The sequence below is a fragment of the Zalophus californianus genome, chromosome 6 (genome assembly GCF_009762305.2).
Source record: "Zalophus californianus isolate mZalCal1 chromosome 6, mZalCal1.pri.v2, whole genome shotgun sequence".
NCBI classification, from domain to species: Eukaryota; Metazoa; Chordata; class Mammalia; order Carnivora; family Otariidae; genus Zalophus; species Zalophus californianus.
The window spans coordinates 24812240-24830043 of record NC_045600.1 but is presented as its reverse complement, the minus strand read 5'-3'; the positions used below and the strand labels follow the sequence as shown (position 1 = coordinate 24830043).

The 17804-nt window shown below is 55.0% G+C and overlaps 1 protein-coding gene across 17 annotated transcripts in view; it reads left to right on the top strand.

Moving 5' to 3' along the window:
* The window catches only part of TMEM63C (transmembrane protein 63C), a 125318-nt gene that overhangs the window by 67431 nt on the left and 40083 nt on the right, over nt 1-17804 (top strand). For 12 of the 17 annotated variants that reach the window (XM_027569778.2, XM_027569776.2, XM_027569768.2 and 9 more), the window contains 2 exons: nt 2128-2257; nt 16811-16873. The gene's annotated coding sequence lies outside the window, so the exon portion shown is untranslated. Of the gene's footprint in view, nt 1-2127; nt 2258-16810; nt 17046-17804 lie in introns of all 17 variants that reach the window. The other 5 variants (XM_027569780.2, XM_027569781.2, XM_027569783.2 and 2 more) reach the window with 2 other exon arrangements.

Sequence of the window (17804 nt, the reverse complement as noted above, 5' to 3'; positions counted from 1 at the left end):
ACTGCCTTCGGCTCAGGTCATGATCCTGGAGTCCCGGGATCGAGTTCCGCATCGGGCTCCCTGCTCAGCAGGGAGTCTGCTTCTCCCTCTGACCCTCTTCCCTCTCGTACTCTCTCTCTCTCATTCTCTCTCTCTCTCAAATAAATAAATAAAATCTTTAAAAAAAAATAAAAAAATAAAAATACACTGTATGTTAACTAAATTAAATTAAAAAAAACAAACAAAAACAAAGAGAGTGCTTTCAAAAAAAAATTAGTAAGATTGGAAAGGACATAGGCAGTTCACAGAAAAATAAATGCAAAGGCCGATCAATCAATAAACATGAAAATAATGTCTGCCCTTTCTCATAATTACAGAATGACACATTGAAACAAGATATCATTTTTCAGCACTCGTATTGGCAAAGTTTAAAGATTTGATAACGCACGGTGTTGTCAAGGGTGGAGGCGAGCAGGCACTCTTGTGCATGGCTGGGCAGTTCAAACTGGTTCATCCTCTTTGGAAGACAATTTGGAAACATCTATCAAAATTTTAGATCCACCTAACCTTCGACTCCTTACTATTTCTCCTACAAATAACCTCACACATAGGCACAAAGATATATAATCAAAGATAGTTTTTTGCAGCCAAAAGGTAGAAACAACCTAAACACCCATCAACAGGAATAGACTCACCTGAATTACAGTGGAACACATGAGCTGCTACAAAAGTGAAAGGTCTGTACTGGTAGGCAGAGATGTGTGCTGTGTGTTAACTAACAAAACAGAGTACTGGGAATATGTTCTAGACTGGGTTTAGAATAAAGATGCAGGCATAGATATGTATTTGTCAATATTTGTGGGAAATTTTTTGAAGAAAAGTTACACAGCAAGTGTGGCTGTGTTTGGGAGTGGGACAGAGTTTTGGGGGGCGCAAGGGGACTTTTCACCGTGCCTTGTTTTGAATGCTTTGATTTTTTTTCCCGATAAACATGTTATTTTCAGAATTTAAAAAGAATAGTTAAGAAGAAAGCAGTTAGAAAGGGAGAATACTATTTAAGTGCCTCACCCTGAACTTTCTTTTTAAATTTCACAGTGGGCTCCCCTCCTCTCACATTTGTATTTTCAATCTGGAAGGGCCAAAGAGATGTCTCCAGTCTTCATCTTGTCCCCAAGGAAATGAGGCCTAGAGAGGTTTCAGCAGCTGCCAGGGACCCCTGGCTAGTCTTTCTACAGAGATGGGGCTCCTATGGCACTGTTTGCAGGAAAGGGACCAATGACCCCTTTATGCATATGATCAAAGCTTTATCCTTAGTCGTGGCCCTTTTCTGAGACGTAGTCCAGCAAGTCTTATTTTGTATGCACCCACGGGGAGAACCTGTTAAAATGCACATCCCCAGGCACCTTCCTGGAGATTCTGATTCAGTGGGCTAGGGTAGGGCCCCTAAACCTACATTTTAGCAAGCTCTCCCCACCAAACCATGCTAAAGTCCTACTTGAAGTCCCCCGATGGATACGGGCCCCTCTGAGCTCCCCAACTCAGCCCTGCTGGCAGTGTCTAGGCTGAAGGCCCCCACCCCGTGTGGGAAAGTGGGGGCTTCCCAAGTCACCAGGAGGGAAGTGGCAGAGCAGACCTAGGTGCTTGGACTTTTATTTTTTATTTTATTTTATTTTATTTTAAGATTTTATTTATTTATCAAAGAGAGAGCGAGCACAAGCAGGGCAAGAGGCAGGCAGAGGGAGAGGGAGGCTCCCCACTGAGCAGGGAGCCCGATGCAGGACTTGATCCCAGAACCCTGAGATCATACCTGAGTGGGAGGCAGCCGCCTAACCAACTGAGCCACCCAGGTGCCCCGGTGCTTGGACTTTTAGTGCAGTGCTCCATCCATGGGCTCCCTCCCTTCAGGCTCATGCTCACCTAGGATGAAGGATGGCTCCCTAGCTCACCCACCCCAGGGATAGGCAGTTGGATGCAGGGATGGGGGCGGACTGGGGGTCATCTGGGGTGCCCTCCCCCCATGAGAATTCCCCTGAGGCAGGCCTCCTGGCAAGATGCTGACAAGCATGTTGGGCTTATGCCGCTGGGCTGGGTGAGGAGCCGCAGGGAGGCTGGGAGATCTGAGAGGGCTTTGTTGTCCCTGTGCCACAGAGCCTTGGAGGTGCCACCTTCATGGTCAGGACCTGAGCAGGGACAAGGCTGGGCCACTTGGAAGCACCTGAGGACTGATCAAGAGGAGGGAGGACCGTCTGCCTGAGCCACACCTCACCTGCTGGTCCAGGTGGGTGCTCTTACCACCATCTCACCCAGCATGCTAAGACCCTAGCACCAGCTCTTCTGTCAACCTTAGGAAGTGTGGCCACCCCATCGCCCGAGACCTGTGGCTCTCCAGCCACTGCGTGGATGTAGGCTCTCCCTAAGCCCTCCTAAACCCACAGCCTGATGGGGGGTGGGGCGTGCAGGAAAGCCCGGTCCTCTCTCTATAGGACACTGTCCCAGGTGACCTTGGCTCCCAAAGCCTGGGAAGGGGTCCAGAGACTCCTCTGGCTCTGGTCAGGGTGTCCCCTGCTCTGCAGAAATGACCCCAGGCTGAGCGGTTAGCTGGGTCCTATGTGGCTCCTGCCCAGTGGAGCCCAGTCTGGGATAGGCCCAGAGCACAGCCAGAGACAGGTCTCCCAAGAGTGCCCGGCCTCTCAACACTTTTTCTTTAGGAAGGGATCATGATATGATATCCCATGATATCTTCGTAGACTCGTAGAGCTGGAAGGGATCTTAGTGGTATGTCCCACCTCAGTCTCTTTTTACTTCTCAAACTTTACTTATATCAGCAGTGCTGTTGACAATGTTGTAACTGAACGTCTCAGAGGAACTGGGTGTCATTTCGTCAAAACAGCATAGGATGCCCTGGGGTCTCAGGCAGCCCTTCCCGGGTTCAGCTGCCTCTTCCTGGCCTGGCCTTAGCCCGTCCCTCCCCCTACCGACTCCTTCACCGTTCCTCTCCTTCCACCTACCCAGTGGCTCCTAGCAACTCATCGGCTTTGTGACAGGGACACTGATAGTGACCAGACATCCCAAACTAGAAGCGTTAAAGCCCAGTTAACATCACAGTGAGGCTTTCTCCCCAGTTTAAGTAAGTTAATAAAATCAAGAAAGGACTGGGTAGTTAAGGCAGGTTCTCACAGTGATAAGATATCTCCATTTGAGAGTCTCTAAAATCTCTTTGCTGCCAAAGAAGAAGTTATCCTGTGTGGGCTGTTGGCCAAGAACATTGTGATTGTTGCCATTATCAACAAAAGATATAGTACTTTTCTGTGCAGATCAAAGTGCTTGATGTCCACATCTCCCTCCTAATTTCCTGGTCCAGCCTGAGAGATCCCTCCAGGGCAAGGAGTCTTAGCCAGAGGCAGGATCTCATGTCCATCCCTCTGGCCATGCCCACCACCTCCGCCTGAGCTGGACCCTGGGCCCTTCCGTTTCCATCACTGTGAGAGGCAGCACTGAATTGTGGTGCAGAACACAGGCTCAGGAGCAAGGAGGGTTCAGGTCCCAGCTCCACCACCTACTGGCCTTGCCATCTCTCTGTATGTCAGTCTTTTCACCTGTAGAATGGGGATAGCAACAGTACCCCAGGGGGGCTGGGAAGATGAAAGCTAATATCTGTAAAGCATTAGGAACACCCTGTAGCACTCAGTGATTGCTTCGCACACGTTAGCTCCAGTCATGACAAAAGCCAACCTCTGCTTCCTGAAGCAGGGTGATCCTCTTGCTGCCCTCTCCAAAATCATCTGTGGCTTCCCATTGCCCATTCAGTGACTATGTCTATGAGGTCCTTTAAGGGCCTCAAAAGCAGAAGCTTTATCATTTTCCTTGCACATAATAAGCAATCAGTAGCGTTTGCTGAGAGAGAGGGTCTTCCACCCTCAAGGTGGGCGAACTGAGTCCCTAAGTAAGGGGCGTGCAGCCACAGACAGCCCCACAGCTGGGGGCTTGATCCAGGCTCTTCTGCTGCCCCAACTATGCCCTGGATGCCGGGGGCCGGATCTGCCCACGGGGCAGGTTTGGTTTCCCTTGAATCTGCTGGGGCCTCAAAGGCAGGGGGCGCCATTTGGACTCCAGCCCTCCAGGTGCACCATCAGAGTGAGGAGAAGACACCCCGCACAGGCCAGAGCAGGCTGCAGCCGCAGGTCTAACTCCCATTCTTGGATGAGTTCAGGCCTTGTCCTTGCTCGTTACTGGGAGGCGGCCAGAGCCTCTGCTCCCGAAGCTTGGCTGGGAAGCCCGCGGCCAGCAGAGACCACCCGTGGTCTGACACCCTGGACAGAGAGCCCGGCCCGCCCCACACCCGGCACCTCCGCTGTTTCCCTAGCAGAAGAGAGGCCCGTACCAAGGAAGAGCAGGCACTGGGTTGGGGTAGGACAGACCCATGTCCAAAACCAGGCTTCTCACTGGGCGCGAAGACCTTGGCCATGTCAGTTAGCTTCTCTGAGCTTCTCTTTTTCCATCTGTAAAATGGGAGAATAAAACCGATCCCATAGGTTGCTGAGAGGCCAGAATGGATCAACATGCCCAAGGCACCTGTCCAGTGCCTGCCTGGGGCGGGCACTCGGTGACTCGTGGTTTTTCTGTTCCATCCATCAGAGGCACTCTTCCAAGCTGCCCCGGGGGCGGGGGGCAGCTGCCTCAGTCCTGCGAGTCTCTTGCTTTCCTTGGTTGAAAATCTCCTCGCTTGGCCTCTGCTTCAAGATGAAGGGAAGTGGCGGTATCTTTGGCAAGGGAGGGGAGGAGGAACAGTCCAAATCTTCGCAGACTCCTGGCGGGGGCACGAGGCTCAGTGGGGAAGAAGCAGAGCTCTGTGAGGCTTTCGCAGAGATTTTCTGCTCTGGTGCTGCCAAGCTCAGGACCCAGGAGTGGAGAGACAAGGAGGGAACGCACTAGACCATGCTGCTTCACGCAGGGTGCCGTGTTTCTCTTTATTCGTGCGACAGATGAATGCATTTGTTGGGATTCCAGGCACCAGGCAAAGCCCTGGGATATTCAGCGACAAGACGGATGGACACAGGCCCTGCCCTCGTGGGGCCTTCATTCACATGGGGGTGAGGGCAGACAGTGAACAGCATAGTCTGTGGATAAAATGTGATAGGGGATCAATGCAGGGGGAAAACGGAGAAGGAGAGGGGGACTGGGAGCGCCTGGGGAGTTTCCTTATTAAATAGTGTCATCAGGACAGGCCTCACCAAGAGGTGACATTTGAGACACCCATTGTCTGCTCTCCTCAAGACCCCCTGACAAGCCCATGAGCTCAGAATCAGGGCCAGGTGCCTTTCATGAGATTCCCAGATAGGAGCTAAATCTAGAAACCCTTCTAGTCCCAGCCCAGGTAATGTCATGCCCTTCCTCTGAAGCCTTCAGTAGTTCCCTATTGCCTACACAGTTAAGTACACATCATTCATTCTGAGATTCAGGACCTTCGTGTTATCTCACCAGACCCTGCTCACGCCAGCTCTGCAGCCACCCCAGTCTACCTGCCATTTCTGGAATATTCCATTCTCTGCTTCCCTCCATCATTCCTCCGCCCCTCTGCCCAAACTGCCCCTGTCTGCACTGGTTCCTGTTAGCCTGCCACCTCTCTGAAGCCTTCCCTGCCCCGGAGGGGCTGTGGTCACTGAGCCCCTTTCTCATTCCATGGCCCTTACTTGGCCTTGGGTGTGTGCACTGCTTTCCCTGTGGGATCTTTCCACGTGGGTGAAAGTGCTCTGGGCAGGGCCCAGGGCTCTTTCACCTCCAGTGGGTATAGGGCTCAGCAAACATTGGCTGAATTGAGTGTGGCCAAGCTCAGAGGCCCCCGGCAATACTAGGACAAGTTGGTGGAGCGGGGTGGGGGGGTGGCCCACTCACACAAAGAAGGCAGAAGGGGGAGGCCAGGGGCACCTGGGTGGTTCAGTTGGTTAAGCATCTGCCTTCGGCTCAGGTCATGATCCCAGCGTCCCTGGGAGGGAGCCCCGCATCGGGCTCCCTGCTCAGTGGGGAGTCTGCTTCTCCCTTTCCCTCTGTCTGCTGCTCCCCCTGCTTGTACTCTCTCTCTGTCACATAAATAAATAAAATCTTAAAAAAAATAAGTGGGGGGCCACCAGGAAAGGAGAGAGGGAACGAAGACATGGGTGAGACAGGATGGAGGAACTAGAGAAGAAGGGGGACAGAGATCCCCACCGTGTTTTTTCCAGAGAGACAGACCATCAGAGACAGAAGAATGGGCCTCTTCCTCCCCAGAAATAGCTATGACTCCCTTCAGCATCCCGGAGCAGTGCTTCCTTGTGTCTACCTAGAATACCTCTTGCTACAGCTCACGCTCATTTCCTTCGGTTCTATCCTCTGGACTCAGGGAGCTCTATGAGCCCTCATTCAGCATGGATCACAGTGGCTTTCTTGACCCCCCCCCCCATCCAAGAGGCAGGTGCAAGGTCCTAATGAGGCTGGCCCCTGGCCTGGGACTTAACACTCTAGCTGAGGAGGCCAGGACCCCTAGAGCTTCCTAGAGATTGTTTGGGGGCCAGAGTATGGGGGCCGCCCCATGTCATGGAGGCTGTGCCTCAGCCACTCTCCAGGGCTCCCTTGTACCACAGTCAGATCTGTAACCAGAGAGCCCCCGCTACCACAGCGCAGTGATTCTCAGGCCACTCTGCTCTGGGCCCTCTCTGTCCCCCAGGCCCTGTGAAGCCCCGCGAGCCGCCCGCAGCCTCTGCCATCTGGTCCCACCCATCGCTGGAGCTCTGGCCGCCCCCCTCCCCACCACCTCTCTCTGACTCCCCTGGAGACAGCCAGCCTGGCTCCTGCCCTGTTTCGACAGATGGGGACAGAGCTGGGTGTCCCTCCCATCTCTACTGCCCCAAGGAGTGGCGTGGTTCCATCTGGGACCCAGACTCTCTCAGGGGAAAGCCTTTACATAATCCAAGCCCACCTCCCTCTCCTCCGGGAATGTCATGCCCTTGGCCTCCCTGTGGCTGCAACTCCCAACTCCCCAACTCCAAGTCGGAAGCCCCATGTGCCCCCAAGACTAGGTATGCAGCTGCCAATCTCCTCAGTGATGGTAGTTCCCATCTTGGAGCTGTGAGGATGGAAAGAGCTCGTGCTGACAGGGACTCTCAGCACCCCACCTGGCAGTAAGCCCTTGGTCAGTGGGACTCCTGCCCCCCTGCCTTGGCTGGCACCATCTCCAGGCAACCTTCCCAGATTGTCCAGGGCTCCTCCACTGGGCTCCCAGCACCCCTTCACCAGGCCTCTGCAGTGCACCTATGCAGACCTGTCACGGCTCCCTTGGGGGTCTGTGGACCCACTAAAATCTAGTGCTTGGACCATAAGCACCTTGAGTGCAAGGAACCGAGTCTGGCCTGCTATTTTGCTGAATGAATGCTTTCACGAGTGACAGGTAGGCAGCTGGGGGAGACAGACTGAGAGGATCGAGCCTGCCAAGGCTGACTTTCCAGGGCCTGTCCTAAAAGACCAGGATGCTCACACTGAGGCCTGGGGAGGGGGAGGAGGATGAAGACCACCCCTACCCCCTGTTCCACGGTCTAATGAAGTGGTCTTCAAAGCGAGGCCCCATCCAGCAAAGTCGGCCTCACCTGGAACCTTCTGGACTCCATATCAGAAGCCCGGGGAGGGGACAGCATTGGTGGTGGAACAGACCCTCCAAGTGATACTGATGCACTAGAGTTTGAGAACCACTCTCATGTGTCCGAGTGACTCAGATTCATAGGAGGTCAGTCTCGGGGGTCTCTGCTCTGCAGAAGGCTTCCATGAAAGCTGTCTGGCTAGGACCCCAGGGCATAGCTCCTGCTGGCCCCACACCCCTGAGCTGGAGACCCCTTTGCTGACAGGCCAGGTGCCGTGGAGAACACAGTCCCCGTAGACCTCCCCTTTCCCAAGCGGCCCCAGACCGGAACAGGTGTTGCTCCAACCTGGGCTTGGTGCTAGTCCCTCCCCATAGCCATTGGCCAGCATCCCCTGTAGCAAAATTCAGGGCAGACTTCTGGAATGTTAGGGCTAAGAAAGACCCTGGAGATCATTAGCTGCATACATGTGCGCGCACACACACACAGCCCCGGCAGATGAGAAGCCTCAGATCTTATGGGAGAAGAGTCCCCGAGGTCAGGGCTGCCCGGTCCTCCCCTCTGGGTCACGCCCTCCTCCAGCGCTTCTCCCACGGGGCCGCCTTGCAGCTCCGTCTGGCTTTGTTTTGTTTGAATCCGTTAGGTATGCACAGTACAAAATTCAAAAAGCGAGAAAGAGAATATAATGAGAGTCAGTCTTCCTTCCCCTGCTTCAGCTTCTAGTTTCCCTCCCCGAAGGCAAGCCACTTGTCAAGAGTTTCTCGGGTCTCCTTCCGGACACCAGGCAGGCGTGCCGGAGGCAGCCTTCTCCGTGCGCCATCCACATCTTGCTTTCTTCGCTGAATAGAGCGTCTGTTGCCCTTTACTCTGACGGCCTGCTTCTCCGCTTCCGGGGCGCTCACCAAGGTCCGTCTGCTGTTGACCTTCCTCCCCAGCCCCCCACCCCCACCCCCCACTTCCTGGTCCAGTGCTAGCACTGAGTAGGTGCTCAGTTAGGCTGCTTCCAGCTACACCTCAGCGAACCAGCAGCTGGTGGGGGCTGCGTGGGCTGGGGCGCAGCCTCCTGGCTGCAGAGCCTTGGGTCTGTCTGTCTCACCAGCACGTGGCACCGTCCACCAGAGCCCGTCCTGGCAAGCGGAAGGAGCTGAGGGGGATGACACCCAACAGCGTCCTCCAGCCTGTGTGCTCCTGCTGCCGGGCCCCTTCATCCCGCTTTGACCGGGGCTGACCCAGGGACCGATCTGGCTGTCTCTCCCCTCCCGCGCCCTCCCCTCTCGACCCACTCAGGACTCCTGCGGGGAAATCCAGCCGGAAAGAGGCTGGGGAGAGAGAGCAGCACTCTGGCCCCATGATGATGATGATAAATGACGGGCCCTTTGTCCAGTCTTTGCTAGCTGAAGGCTCAGTCCTGCTTGTTACCACGGAGACGAGAATTATGGCAACATCTCAGGGTTGGACTAAAGCCTGCAGCTTTACCTGCTTGTGGTGGGAATGTGTTTGCTCCACGACACTGAGAAAAGAGATGTGCCACTTTTTTTTTTTTTTTAAATCAAGACAGAACTGGCTGCTCAGCCTGAGATTTCACCATGCCCTCAATCTACTGATTGAGCCGAATTCCAGAGGGAGATGGAGGTGACCAGGGGCTGCCCAGCCCTGTGAGATTGGAAGCCAGGGAAATACTCGGCAGCAGCAAACTCTGCTTCTCTGTGAGAGGAGGTTAGAGGGTTTGTAGGCTTAGGTTAGAGGGTTTGTAGACCCCCCTCCAGCCAAACACCCTGGGATGGAGATTGGGGAACCAAGTGAGGCCCACCAGAGCCCACAGCCGGTCATTCCTTCCTTCCGCAAACATTTGTAAAGCACCAAGCTCCAACCAGCATAGCAGAGAAAATATTATGCAAACATAGCCATCACCGAGCATTGTATCCACTGGGGGAGTCAGCCATTTGGTATGCTATCCGGTAAATCAACATCAAATGTAGTGGGTACAAGCAAGGAAAATAATAGCTGTATTGAGCCATTGCTATGTAGTAGGCACTGTTCTAAGTGAATTGGTTCATAAAATCCTCAGATCTACCCAATAAGATAGATGTTACAGATAAGAAAACTGAGGCACGAGGGATGCTAAGATACTTGCCCAAAGACATGGAGCTTGTAAATAGCAGAGACAGGATTGGGGTCCCTAGGGACCCATACCTAAATGTCACACTATGTCTGTCTGACAGTCTGAGGCATGGAATGTGGGAGCTTGGCCTGGTCTGGAGTTCCTCCCTAAGGAAGCACAAATCGAGCTGAGATTAACTAGGCGAGAAGGAGTTAACTAGTGGGAGGGAGGAACACTCCAGGTAGAAGGACTAGCATCTGTGGCCCTGTGGTGGCAAGAGAGGAGGTGGCATGCATGCTCCAGGCATTGAGGGAAAGACGGAGTCTAGCGGAGGACAGAAGGGGAGAGCGGAGTACGATGGAGCTGGAGTGATAGGCAGCCTTGCTGGCCAAATAAGAAGAGTGACAGAAAGCCCTTCCAGCTGATTCCATCACAACCTGCAGGGCCACGCAGTCTCACCTTCTCCAGGAAGGTTCGTTGGATGCTCCAGACGGGGCTCGGTGCCCCTTTCATCTGAGTCCTGTTGCAGCAACAGAGCCTCTCACGTACTTCGTGTTGTTTGCCTCTTAGCCCCGGCCTTTCTTACTCCCTTCTAGTGGGAGGTTTAAGGGAGAGACACATCTCATTCTCCCTAGCAGCCATTCCCCGTTAGAGAGCTCAGGAAAGGGTAACGGAGGGCTACGGGGGTTGAGGGGAGGAAGGGGCTGCTGAGGATGGGGTGCTGGGGGAAGGCTGCCTGGAGGAAGCAGGGTTGAGCTGGGCCTGGCAGTGGAGGAAGCATTCTTCCTAGGGGAGGATCGGGAGGCCTTTCCACAAAGGAGAGGAATGGAGGAAGCAGAGAAAGCCAAGGCCTTCGAGGGGCTGAGGGGCCACCCATTTCCTGGGGCTGAGGCTTCTTGTAGGGACATGGGGGAGGGGTAAGACTGGAGGGGTCCCTGCGGCCAAGAAGGCCTCCCCCTGGAGCGGGCCAGGAGCCAGGAGGAGCTCAGGTGTCAGAAGGAGCAGAGCCATGTGAAAGCCAGAACTAGACTCCTGGAGCCCTGAGTTCTAGTTCCTCCACCTGCAAGCCGGGGATTGGGGACCCCGTGCAGCCTTTGGCATGATGGCCTCTCCCCACTCCCACCACCCCCCCCCCCGCCCAGGAGCCAGCGACGGGGCATCAGTCCTCTGCCAAGAACTCCTTCCTCTCCTCAACATCGCTGGTGGGCAGAACGCAGCCCAGCCCCGGGAGGATGCCGCCTCCTCCTTTCCACCTTATAAATCTAGGCGCAGTGCATTTCACGGATGGAACCTGACTTGTAGTCAGAGCCCCAGCTACAAGGGAATGCTGGACATGTCGTGTCTCACTTTCTAGCTTGTAGAAGGCACGTCCGCTAGAATGAGGTGGAATGGATGCTGAAGGCCATCGCCTGCACCTAACAGACGATCTGATAGATTTGTTAACCCAGATGATGCGTTAAGAAACCTGGCGCGGTGCCCGGCACATAGAACTCTCTCAGTAGATGTTAGCTATTCTCATCGGGCCGGGGCACCGGTGAGCCCTGCCTGGCCCTGCCCACAGGGAGAGCAGGGCAGGAGTCCATTACCCTGTGCAGTGCTGTGCACGGTGCTGAGGGTCCAGGTGCTGCTCCCAGCTGCTGGCTGCCTTAGTATTTTAGGGGACCTGATGGCAAGGTAGAACCCCAACCCACTCACCCCGTGCTAGGGTTTCAGGGGTGGCTGTGGGGGCAGACTGAGCTCAGTGCTAGGAACAGGATTGCAAAGTCAACAAGCGACGTTCATGGTGCTCACGGTTCCTACCAGAGTCTCCCCGTACTCTCTCCTTTGACTGTCAGAGCCGCCCTGGGGTAGGCAGAACAGACATGATTACATCCATTTTTTTTAGTATTTGTTTTAAAGATTTTATTTATTAGAGAGAGAGAAAGAGAGAGAGAACACGAGCAGCAGGGAGGGGCAGAGGGAGAGGGAGAAGCGGACTCCACACTGAGCAGGGAGCCCGATGCAGGACTCGATCCCAAGACCCTGGGGTCATGGCCTGAGCCGGAGGCAGACGCTTAACCCATTGAGCCACCCAGGCGCCCCTGATTATGTCCATTTTATGGAAGAGAAAACTGAGTAGCAGTGGGTTAAATTGCAGTTAATAGAGCCAGATCACACCCATTTTCCTGACCCCAAATCATACGTTCCCTCTACTCCATGCTGTGACTTGGGGAACAAGACCTGGTAACCCACGATGCGCTGGCGGGGGCGGGGGGGGGGGGGCGGCAAAGTGAGTGACTCATGCTGTGCAAACATATGCAAATCACATTTTATTATTTCCTGCCCCAGAGTATGGCCCTGGGGGGCAGGACTATCTGTCTTTCATTGAGGCCTCCCGAATGCTGGTCATTGTGGGAGAACCACAAGGGGCAGGGGGGTGCTGGCTGCCCTCAGGGGCCCTGTGGAGTTGTCCGGAGAACTGGCTGCTCTCGTCCAGGGAAAAGCGCCAGACTACCAGGCAGTGACAGCAAAGGGCAGCTGTATAAAGAGGGTGGGGACAGGGTGCAGACCAGGCGGCTCACTGAGGCTAGGAGGCTTTGGGAGTGGGATTTGAGCCGGACCCCCGGGCTGTAAAGGCCCCAGCCAGCCCCGGGGTGGGGGGAGTGGCACAGCTCAGGGAGACGTGGGGACAGAACAGACGGCAGGCGTACTGTCCCATGGAGGGCCAGGCCAGTGACCTCAGGCACAGGGAGAAATGCAGGAGTTTGAGGATTCACGTGAAGAGGCCGTGTGGCCTCTGCAGACCTCCAACCCACCTTCCCCGGATTCTGACCGAGCCCAGCGGGAGGGGAGATCTCCTGAGAGCAGAATGCAAGGACCCGCGTCCTGAGCTGCCCTGAGCTGCCCCCTGCGGCGGGAGTTAAGGGGCACTGAGCTACTGCCCTGTATGGCCACGTCTCGTCATCCTCCTTCCTTTCAGGGGGAGTCGGAAAACCTTTTAGATCTGCAAGAATGCCTTATCTAGATGCAGATAATCCTGGGAACCCTAAGCCGGTGCTCTCTATCTTGGCTGCACCTAAAAATGGACTGGACGTTCTCATTCTTAAAGTCTGGAGTGGGGCGTGAGTATCGGGACCTACGAAACACCTTCCCGGGAATTCTGGTGTCTCCCACCCCCCAGCCCCAGGCTGCGGAATCATCCATCCAAGCCTGAGAGCGCTGAATGGGGAGCCAGGAAACCCAGTTCTGAGGCCTGCTCCACCACTTTCCCCAGCCTTAGGCAAATCTCTTAGCCTGCTGGCGACCATTTCTTCACGTGTAACTTTGGGCAAAACCCCCTTCACTGTGACGATATGAGGAGACCGAGATTCAGGGCAGTTCAGGGCAAGGAAGACTCATGGCCCGGTGGCGTGGCACTGGGGAGGGATATTACCCAGAACCCCCACTGCAGTGACCCCACTTCCGTCCTCCCTCTCCTCTGGGGCTGCCAAGAGGACCCTGGAAAGGGCGATGCAGATCTGAGAGCAGAGGGTGCAGAAGGGACATGCGGGGAGACCCAGAGAAGGAGAGGTGGGGGGTGCCCATGACCAGGGGCTCCGGTTCACCTAAGGTCCAAGACGTTGGGAAATCATCTCTCCTGTTGTTACCAGGAAGGTGATGAATAATTGAAGGCAGTGAGGAGGCCAGATGGTGGGGGCGGGGAAGCAGATACTGTGCTTTGTGCACTCTAGGGGGGCAGGGTTAGGAGAGGAGCCGGGTGGCCTCCCCACCCAACTTCTTTCCCTAGGACATGGCTTTGGCCTACAGTGATTTGCTTGTCAAATCAAGTTGCAGGCCCTCTGGATCAGTTCTGAGAACCCATGGGGATGGTGGCTTTGGGCAGTGCCGGGAAGCACTGGCTGGGTGGCGGCAGGCTGTCTCGGAGACATCTGGAATCCTTGGTCCAGCCTGGCCCTTGGAGAATTCCCACAGAAACCCCTCATCTTATAGGCAGGGGGCCCAGAGAAGAGAAGGCACCTGCCCAAAGCCACACAGGTGACCTGGAGCCCAGCTCTCGGGGGGCTCCCTCAGTCCATGGCCCTTTACACTGTACCACCCTGAAAGGCTGGGCAAGGTTCCATCCCTGGACTAGGGCTTGAGCAAGGTCACCCCCTTCCTCTGCCCCCTGCCCAGCACTGCCAGCCCAGCAGAGGTCCAGAGGGTCTGGGAGGTAGAGAGCAGAGGGTTACAAACTGCCCAGGTCCAGGGGCCAGCCCTGCCACTTACTAGCACCATGACCTTAGCCAAGTTATTTAACATGTCTGGGCCTTAATTTTCTCTTGCTTCTAGGGATGATTTTAGTATCCTGTAGTACTTATGAGAATTAATGAGCTATACTTAAATGGGAAGAATTTCTCCTATAATAAGTGCTCGATAAATGTTCACTATTAATAAGATTGCTCTCCTCCCTCCCCCCTCCCCAATCCCCAGGGCTTCCTGACCACCCTCGCTCTGGGATTTGGGAGATTTGGGCTCCTCACACAGAGGACTTGGCCTTGAGATAAGGAGAGGGGAGCAAAGTGCTGGCCTGGCTACTTAGGACAGCAGTAGCTGAAACCAGGCCAAGTCTGGAAGGAAGGGGGTGAGCGATGGGCCAGGGGACTAATAAAGATGGAGCTAGTTCTTTTCGAAGCTTTTTGCCCATGTGCCAAAGTAAACCTTGTCCAGGCCTGGGACTGCTAAGCCTCCGGCCTCTGGCACTGGAGGCCAGGCTGGGGGAGACATGGGAAGGGAGGAAGGCCACACACTTCCGCATGAGATAGGATGTGCAGCTGAGGAGGGCCTGAGAATCCTGACTCGCCAGCCAGCATTGCCACCATCTCTCCCTGCCCCTCGTTGGCCCAAAAAGCAAGGCTGACGTTTGTCTCTCCTGCACAGGAAGAACAGAGGCAACAACCCCTTCAGGCTGCAGTTTACGGAGCACTGGACAGTCCTTCCCATATTCCAGATCTCTCCCCTGGCCTGTTCCAGAACAGAGTAGGAGGACAGAAACCAGGAATGGTCCAGTCTGGGCCCCTCACCACTGTGTCACAGATAAGCCAGGGCCCATGATGACAGGACTAGTAGTGAGCACTGTTTCTCGAGCGCTCTGCAAAGGTTTTGTGCGAATTCGCTTATTTCGTGTTCACAATAACCTTGTGAGGCAGTGCTTCTATTCCCACTTTCCAGAGGTGGGAATATAGGCTCACAGAGGTAAGGTCGCTGTCCATGACCACACAGCTAGCAAGGGTAGCCCTGGGATTTCCGCCCAGGCAGTCTGGCTCAGACAGCCCACTTCTTCCCACTGCCCTGATCACCTCCCTGTGCTCTGCCGTGAAACTCGTGCCCGAGGAGGAGTCCCCTGCTGCCCCCTGCCCCAGCCAGCCGGGTGCCCCCACTCTGTGTTCCTTTGTATCCCTCAGATTTCAAGTTCCGTTCTTTCCAGTGCAGATACTTTGGTCTCCAGAAAGCTCTCTCCCCCTGTTCTTCACACCCAAGAGCTAGAAAGAAGGAAGGAGGAAAGCGCTCCAGAAAGGAGGGTCCAGGCACAGTTTAGGGCTGAGGACAAAAGGCAGGGTGATGCTCTGGGTTTCCACAACAGCCTCCCTCATCCCACCTCTGCCTGCTGCTGAGCAGCTGGGGAAGGTGCTGAGGCGGGGGCGAGGCTCTCTTCTCTCTTGTCCCTCCTCACCTCCTTCCCTCATCCATGTCCCTCACCTGCCTCACCTTCTGGCACGCTGCACCTGCCTGGCCCTGACCATGGGTTACACCCCTCTCCGAGCTTAGAGGCTTACACCTTATTTCTGGAGACCCTCCCGGGCAGAATGGCTGCCTGGGCCACGCCTCTCCCAACAGCAATCCTCTCCCCAAATCCCAAAGGCTGGGAACACCCTGAGGAGGACCTGGCAAGAGTAGCTCTGCCACGAATTCTTGTCGAATGAATACATGAGCAAACAAAAGCACAAACTAGTGATCCACCCTGCACGCTAGCCATGACTGTTCGTTTGCACGTTCCCAAAACGCCACGCTTTGTCCCCCCTCTGGGTCTTGGCCAACATGGTTCCCTCTGTCCATGCTTCCCACCGCGCTGTGCCAATGCCACCTCCTCACATCTCACCCGGAGGTGACTTCCTCGCAGAAGCCTTCTCTGACCACTTGAGGTGGGCCCGCCCCATGGCCCCCTTTCCCCGGGCTATCAAATTGTGCTGGAGTTGTGTGGTGGCATATGCCTGGCATGCCTACGTGTCTCCCCGGTGAGGCTGGGAGGCTCCTATGGATGGGAACCAGGTCTGCCAGGCTCCCAGAGCCTGGCAGGATGCCTGGCACATGGTAGGGACTCAGCCCTTCTTTGTGAAAGGAAGGAAGGAGGAGGGAGGGAGGAAAGGGAGGTGCTTTTGGAAGGAGAGAGAAGGAGTGTGTGGGAGCTGAGTGGAAAAGAGCAGCATCCAGGACTCAAACCTCCTTGGAGCCAGATGGAATCTAGAGCTCTTCCCAGCCCGGGACCACCCCCTTCCCTCATCATGCACGGTATTACCCAAATAACAAGTCACATATCCCTGTGGCTGGGCTGCAGGTCACCAAGTGCTTTCACATCCCTGGCCTGGCTCCAGTCCCCCAGACAGCCCTAACCGGGGCTTCCCAGCTCCTCCCCTCAGTTTAAAGATGAGAATCCAACAAAGGGTGCTGGGCAGCTGGATAGCCACGTGCTGAAAGATGAACTTAGACCCTTACCTCACCTCCTGTGCTAACTTGAAGTGCATCCTAGACTTTAGTGTCAGAGCTAAAACGATACGACTTTTCAGAAGAAAACATAGGAGAACATCTGTAAGCCTTTGGCGTAGGCAAAAATTTCATAGACACCACACCAAAAAAGCCTGGTCCATAAAAGAAAATTTGTTGAATTGGACTTTGTCAGAATCCAAAACTGTGGTGCTTCCAAGATACCATGAAGAAAACGAAAAGAGAAGCAGCAGACTGAGAAAAACCATTTGCAAGACACACGTGTGATAAAGGCCAAGTATCCTGAGCATAAAGACGAGGAAAGGCGCCCTGAGAGATGACGCCGCCCGTGAACACGGCCTGGGTCCCTAGGTCGTGTGGTCTCTTCACTGCCTTTGTTCTTTTGCAGGGGCCGCGTAGCTGAGCCGAGACCGCAGGTCTGACTCGGCCCCGCCCTGGAGAACTGACTCAGGTAAGGACCGGCCCTCCGAGGCCTTCAGATCGCGCCTGCGCCTCCCGGCCCTTCCCCAGCGGCTTCCTCAGCGCGGGCTCCCCCGGGTGGCCACTAGCAGAACTGCAGCTTCCTGCCGCGGCTGCCCGATACTCGCTACTCAGCTCCCTGGCAGAAGGCTTGCGGTGTAAAGGTACTGTGGTCGGTGTAAACCGTTTTAAGTTTATGTTCAGCCAAGCATGCTTGTGTCAATGAGTTAAGCAGTGACCTTGGGTAATAAAACCGTGGGCACCCTAGGGCAGAAAGAGAAGGGAGCAGAAAAAGATAGGCAGGAGGCTCCCTGCTCTGGTTAGATGCTAACCCGGCTGGAAGGAGTGTGGGTTCTGGTGTTTTCCTATTTCTGTGAGTTAGCACAGGGAGCCCCAGACCCCCAGGCCACTTCCCGTGTCCTGCACACCAGCCCCTTCACCTTTATTCCCTCCTACATCCCCCTCCGCCCAGCTTTCCAACTGCGGCCAGCATCCCACTGTGCCGCCTGGAGCCCTGCGTCCACTTTTCATCTGACGAGTGTCTATGGGACACTTCTGTGTTCCAGGCATTGCTCTCCGTGACTGACGAATCTTAACCCACCTATCCCTCTTGACAGCACTGTGAAGTGGGTACTAGTTACTAACACCACCCCCCTTTTACAGATGAGCAAATGAGGCAGGGAGACCATAAGTAGCTTGCTCGAGCTGGCTAGTGAGTGTTGGAACTGAGATTCAGTGCCACAGAGCCCACGATGCCCAGAAACACCCCCAGCTCCTGCAGCGCCTCACCTGCCCACTGGGACTTGAAACCAGAGTCTCCCCAGGACAGGACTTCTCCTTGCTCCTCTTTGCAACTTCCAGACTCTTCCTTCGTCCCTGCTGAAGGCTCCATCTTGGACCCAAGGTGTCAGCCTAGATCTCTC